General features: G+C 41.5%; 1 long non-coding RNA gene across 1 annotated transcript in view; it reads right to left on the reverse strand.

Moving 5' to 3' along the window:
* Positions 1-5,445, reverse strand: part of LOC132657918 (uncharacterized) — a 45,419-nt gene extending 39,974 nt beyond the window's left edge. The window contains exons 1-2 of the long non-coding RNA XR_009596718.1: positions 5,169-5,445; positions 4,671-4,809 (exon numbers count right to left, since the gene is read on the reverse strand). This is a non-coding gene — a long non-coding RNA (uncharacterized LOC132657918). The remainder of the gene's footprint in view (positions 1-4,670; positions 4,810-5,168) is intronic.
* Positions 5,446-7,138: the final 1,693 nt, after the last annotated feature.

Raw genomic sequence — 7,138 nt, forward strand, 5'->3', positions numbered from 1 at the left:
ATTAATTAAATCACGTTTTTTAAAAAAAGGAAGAGTCTTGGTAACTAGGCTGTGACTCTATCTAGTAAGGGATAAAAAGCATTCCTGAGGTGAATGTGCCAATAATCAGTCTTAAAACCCCTTCACCATCAAACAATCAGAAGTATCTTCATTCCCTTGGTCTGTCCTTTCCTAACTTTATCCCCTCTTCAAGACTGTCCTATGCTCACTGTAATTTGATTTCAGCTCTGTAAATGTTATGATCTTGTCTTCATTTGAAATTTTGAATACAGTGATCGCCTCCAGATTTTGTTCATCATAGTTTGTTTGGTTTTTTTTTTTTTTTTGGTATCCAGTTTTCTTTGTCATGGTGTTATATTCAAATATTATTTATTTTGATGACTAAGCTTTTTTTCTGTCCCCAGGCAAGTGACTCCCTGATCTTGCCCTTGTTCAGGCCTTGATCAGCAGGGTTACACTCAAAGACTGTGCAGTCGTTGCCCTCTCTCTGTCATGGCCTCAACAGCCAAAGCTCTTTGGAAGCCTTACTATAGCCATGAAGATACAGGGTTTTAATAATAAATTCCTTTGTACCAGAGTCGGTAGTGTTGGGAATCAGAAGGACAACAGCATGTCAATTCTCTTCCTGTAGCTGTGTTTCTGTGGAATCCTTCTAGGAATGTTATGGAAGACATTTGAAAAGACACATTCCCTATAACATTATTGATTTGTTCTTGTACTGAGTTTTGTTGTGAGGGGCTGTTATAGTTAAGTATAAAGTCATAAAGTACAATGAAGAGAAAATCTTGAGGGATGTGTTATTGTTTATTCTGAGATAGCAATCTCCTCCTGGTATATGAATGCTGATCAAGTGAAGTGAAAACATTATGGAAACTAAATGATGACGTGAAGCTGACACATTTATTTTCAAAGCAAGAGATATGGATCCTGTAAAAACTTTCCACTATTAAGCCTGTTTCTATTATTCAACATGATTGATGTATGTTTAATGATTTTTATCTGATGTGTCTGGGAATGTAGAAATGCAAATGCTTAGGTTAGTGTATGATTCTTTCTTAACAAGTGAATTGTTTTATCCACAAAGCAGAGAGCTTTCTTCTCAATTTAGGTTCTTCTTAGAGAATCACCTGGCATGGCTCCTTCACCTTGAGAGAGGCAGTCCAGCTACTAGCTTTGACTTAATGGTCCTTGTGCTCCTAGTAACTTCACATTTGTGGAAAAGTTTTATGTGTGTGGCTTTGTTCACCTGCTCATAGCAACATCTTGCAGAAGGTCATTGTTATCACAGTTGTTGTCTTCCAGTTTCACAGAGGAGGAAAGTGAGGCAAAAAGAGGGTAAAGGAAATGTGTAGCTGTGCATTGAATGAGCAGTGGGGTCATGGGCTTCCCTGGTGGCTCAGACAGTGAAGAATCTGCCTGTGATGCAGGAGATCTGGGTTTGATTCCTGGGTCAGGAAGATCCCCTGGAGAAGGACATGGCAACCCACTCCAGTATTCTTGCCTGGTGAATCCCATGGACAGAGGAGCCTGGTGGGCTACAGTCCATGGGGTCACAAAGAGTCAGACATGACTGAGCGGCTAATACTTTCACTCTCAGGACTACATGCTCCAACTTTCTGATTACGTGGCCTGTTCTCTGCTCTTAGCTAAACAAAATGGAAGGTCAATTAATTTTTGTGTTTAGATTATTGGGCTTCCCTGGTGGCTCAGGCAGTAAAGAATGAAAGAAAAGAAAGAAGGTGAAGTCACTCAGTCGTGTCTGACTCTTGGTGACCCCATGGACTGTAGCCTGCCAAGCTCCTTGATCCATGAGATTTTTCAAGCAAGAATACTGAAGTGGGTTGCCATTTCCTTCTCCAGGGGATCTTCTTGACCCAGGGATTGAACCTGGGTCTCTCACACTGCAGGCGGACTGAGCCACCAGGCTGAGCCACGGGGGAAGCCAGATGGTAAAGAACCCGCCTGCAATGTGAGAGACCTGGTTTCCATCCCTGGGTAGGAAGATCCGCTGGAGGAGAGCACAGCAACCCACTCCAGTATTCTTGCTTAGAGAATCCCTATGAATAGAGGAGCTAATATACCCACAAACAGATGAGATTCCATCAGTTTTGCATATTAATTATATCCCTCTTTAGTATCCTGGAACACAAGCCATGTCTGAGAGCTCACCTCTATCTTTTTATTTTTACCTGATTTACCTTTCCTTAACTGAACGCCCCCCCCGCCCCATCGCCCCCGAGGCTGTAGTTTACCCATCCATCTCCCCTCCCCCATGCCCCCACTTGCTCTGGTCATAGCCCTGCTGTGGTCCACAGTGTGTGTCCCCTTAGTCGGGTTTGTGCTTTGTCTTCATGTCTCATTAAATGGTGTTTTTCCCCCATAGCAGTAAGTTGAATTGGTGTATCACTATGCAGTTACAGGAGAAGGCAATGGCAACCTACTCCAGTACTCTTGCTTGGAAAATCCCATGGACAGAGGAGCCTGGTAGGCTGCAGTCCACGGGGTCGCACAGAGTCAGACATGACTGAAGCAACTTAGCAGCAGCAGCAGCAACTGAACCCTACTAAGAGGTCCTCCCATGTTCAAAAGAATTCAAGGAGGGGAATGGGCAGAAGAAACAAGAAGCCCTTTAAAGTATTGCTGTTTGAACTGATCTTACCAGAAACCTAATAAGACACTCAACCTACAGGATCAGATTTGTCTTTTTCTATTATATTTGTCATCGTTCCCTCTTATTTATTCTGATCTCTTTCTTGGGGCATATGTTATTCATATTTGGGGAATTCCTTCTATGCATTTTATATCAAATATCTTTTGAAATCGTTTTGTCTCTTTGTCCCTTCTAATTCTGGAACCCATTTCCATCTGTGTCCTCCAACTAATTCCATTTATTTCCTATAGTTTCCATTGTGCCAGTTCTTCTAATGTAAATGTTATCAGTGGAAGGTCTGATGCTGAAACTGAAGTTCCAATACAGTGGCCACATGATGCAAAAAGCCAACTCATTGGAAAAGACCCTGATGCTGGGAAAGATTGAAAGCAAATAGACAAGGGGACAACAGAGGATGAGATGATTAGATAGCATCACCAACTCAATGGACATGAATTTGAGCAAGTTTGGAAGACAGTGAAGGACAGGAGAGCCTGGCATGCTGCAGTCCGTGGGTTGCAGAGTTGGACACAAATCCTGTTATCATAGTTTGGTTTTCTCTTACACTTTCCCTATCCCCTTTATAGTTCCCTATTTATTTCTATTTGCTTCTCAGCCAGAAACATTTTGTCGTGTTCTGTTTTGAAATCCCAGTCTGCTGTCATATCGCTTCATATTTAACATCTTAGTTCACTAGTCCATAGGCTCTTGATTTTTACTAAGAACCAAAGCAGGTACTTGTAAAATTATTTCTCATTTCTGCAAATGCTCGTGGTTCCCACAGTGCCTTTAGTTAAATCTCTTCTTCCACGTTATGAATGCTTTTAAAGAGCCGCATGCCGTTTTGTTCTGTCACTCATGTATGAATGAGAAAATGTACATTAGGAAATTTCTCTGTGTGTATATATGCTCCTGGGTTCCTAGGTTGCTCTTAAAAACTATTTCTTGGATATTAAGCTAGAGGACTGACACCTGTGGCTTACTAGCCACCTGAGAATTGATGGGGAGAGCGGAGAACCCGAAGGAGCAAGCAACCCCCATGATAACTTCTACACCGGCACCTGCCTTCCTGATGCAACCTTGATGCTTGACTGTAGGCGCTGATACTCACAGATCTTCGAATCAGAAGCAGCCCTGGACCGTCCAGGCTTCTGTGGATGTGGCCACCTCCTCTCTCAGTGGTTCTGCCCACACTTTTGCAGCACCTACTACTCACTGCTTCTGTGCTTATGGCATGAATCCAGGGCCCCCCCAGAGGTACTAATATGCCACTTAGCTCTAAACAGTTAAATGAAACCCTAGCAGTGCACTCCCCCAAGTAAGACACTTTGATTGCAACCATGTCAGGGTGAGATTTTGATGTAAACTTTTGGACACATTGTTTCATATCCAAATGAGCCCATAAGAGTGTAAAATCAATGGTTCTCTATCACCAGAATCACCAGCTAGAATCTGCAAAAACATCCCTGAAGCCAATGCTGATTATGGTAGACTTTTAAATAATTAATTAGTATTTGTCTTTTTGTTTTTGGTTGCACTGGGTCGTCTTCGTTGCTGCAGAGACTTTCTCTAGTTGCGGAGGGCTGGGGCTACTCTGTATTTGCAATGCGCAGGCTTCTCATTGCCGTGGCCTCTCTTGCTGTGGAGCACAGGCTTTAGGTACACAAGCTGCAGTAGTTGCAGCATGTGGGCTCAGTAGCTGCTGGCCCTAGGGCACGCAGGCTCCAGTAGCTGCAGCACAGGGGTCCATTAGTTATGGCTCATAGGCCCGAAAATATACAGGCTTCGGTAATTGCAGCAAGCGGGCTCAGTAGCTGTGGCTCACGGAACAGTAGACTTTTATATCTCATTATTTCTTAAATTTCTCTGTTGTTAATTCCCCCCCCCCAATATAAAATCCTTAGAGCACCAAGTCAATACAAATTCTCAGTTGGGTGTGGGACTCTATAGTCAGATCTTTGAGATTAAACTCCGACTCCATCACTTATTAATTGTGTGACCCTAAGAAAAGCTCATATACCTCAATTTCCTCGGCTGGGCTACCATTTCCTCCTGCAGGGGATCTTCCCTATCCAGGAATCAAGCCTGCATCTTCTGCGGTTCTTGCATTGGCAGGTGGATTCTTTACCACTGAGCCACCTGAGAAGCCCTCCTCAACTCTAAAATGGAGAAAATAATACACCAGACTTAGTATTCTTTAAAATTAAAATAAATCAGTTAATATACTTAAGGCTTTAGACTAGTGCTGTCATGGGCTAAACACTTGATTAACTTTAGACAGCATTATATTTTTAAAACATTTTTACAAGTAATAAATGCACATTTTCTGGAAGAAACGTGAACACTCAGAAGATTATAAAAGAATTAAAGCCTACATTCCTAACCCTTCTAGATCTCATTCCTTTCCATCATGCATTTAGGATAGAGCAGTGAGTAGTAGGGGACATATAAATCATATTTTAGGACCACCTGGTGCAATTCCTCTCATATATTGAGCATGCAATAAGTGTTAGCTTACCTTAAGTGTCCATCCATGTGATTCCAGGGCATCTTCTGTATTTCTGGCCCACAGACCATTTCCTGTTGGCACAGGGCATCATAGACCACATATCCTGACCAAAATGATTTAGAGATGCTGTTTTTAAAGAGACATTAATGAGAGTTATAAAGCCAGTTATTCTAGACTACAGAGAAAGTATAAAAGCCGGTTATACTTAAGTACCAAAATTACGAGACAAGCCCAAAGGCCACCTGGAGGATCTTTAAGGGCCACCAGTGGTCATCAGACCACACTTACAGAACTGCCAGTTTATGTCTGTTTATATATCCCAATAGAGAGCTTGCTTTTTAAAATGACACAGCTCTATTATTTTGTCACGGTCAGCTCGGGCTTCATTTATACATTACCACATCCTTTTTCTGCTCTAGGGGTATACAGCAAGTTTAAAATTAGTTTTATTGCTCTATTTCATTTTTAGTGTCATATAAAATACAGTTTGCAAAGACTCAAGCATAAGCCTACCAACGTTTCTATCGATGCCATCAAGAAAACAGAATAACTCCTGAAAGCATAATATGAAAAAAATTTAATGGCAGTTTTTCTGCCTTCCTACCAAGTTCTAGTCCTATTTTCCTATTTCTCTCTTTTGAGGCCCAGCTTTGGAATTGGCACTGACCAGTCGGAGTGGCCATTAAAGATTCCACTGAACTGAATGTGCCAAGCAAACAAACATAAATGCCAAAGTCCTGAATAAACACACTGCCTGGAGCTCTGCGAGTCAAGAGGGATGATGCTTGTATAGGTCAGAGGCACTGGGCCTCCAAGCAGCCATCAACCACAGATGGATTCTACATCTGAGTGACAGTGCAGATTTCTGGACTTAAGATCCAGCCCTCTAGGCAGGAAGCCTGATCCGGAAAGCTTGAAAAACCAGCAATCTGTAGGAAATAAATAAGGGACATTTGCTCCCCGAGTATTTCCTGTTTTAAAGAAGAAGTAAGAGAACAACTAAATTTGCTATCGTCTCCTCAAGACTCTGATTTTTTTTTAATACTAAAAACAGTTTTCAGGGAGCAAGCCTCAAAGAGGAGACCTATGCTGACTGGAATTGTGGGAAGATTTCTTCATAACCCTTAGCAATTCTTTAGAGCACTGGAGGAAGAGTCAAGACCTATGTATGACATGACCCTGAGTTCTTGGGCACTTCATGAACCACAGCTAATCTATATTTTTAAATCAGCATCATGGATTTTATGATGGTCTATATTTACCTCTAGGGTGCTTTCTAGGTTTAGAATCTTCTTTTGTTCTTTTGGTGCACAATATATTCTGCTAATGATTTTATATACTCTGAATTTGATATCACAACCAGTTCAGTTCAGTTGAGTCACTCAGTCACGTCCAACTCTTGGCAACCTCATGAATCGCAGCAAGCCAGGCCTCCCTGTCCATCACCAACTCCCAGAGTTCACTCAGACTCATGTCCATCAAGTCAGTGATGCCATCCAGCCATCTCATCCTCTGTCGTCCCCTTCTTCTTCTGCCCCCAATCCCTCCTAGCATCAAAGTCTTTTCCAATGAGTCAGCTCTTCGCATGAGGTGGCCAAAGTACTGGAGTTTCAGCTTTAGCATCATTCCTTCCAAAGAACACCCAGGACTGATCTCCTTCAGAATGGACTGATAGCACAATAGTAAATAAGAAAGTAGTACAATACTAACTTCAAGCTAGTGTAGATTTGAACACTCTTTTGTCTTCTAAATCCATGCCAATCATTATATTAGTGCACATCCCACCCTCTTATTCTTAAAGCTCACTGAAGAAAAGTTTGGAGATTATATAAATATAAAATATAAATTACATATATGCATAAAATGAATAAATAAAATATATATTCTACTAGACTGAGAGACCTTTACATATAATATATATAATGTGTATATGTATAACTTTATAATATATATCAAAACTCTGAAAAAGCACTAAATTT

The sequence above is a fragment of the Ovis aries genome, chromosome 16, assembly GCF_016772045.2.
Source record: "Ovis aries strain OAR_USU_Benz2616 breed Rambouillet chromosome 16, ARS-UI_Ramb_v3.0, whole genome shotgun sequence".
Taxonomy (NCBI): Eukaryota; Metazoa; Chordata; class Mammalia; order Artiodactyla; family Bovidae; genus Ovis; species Ovis aries.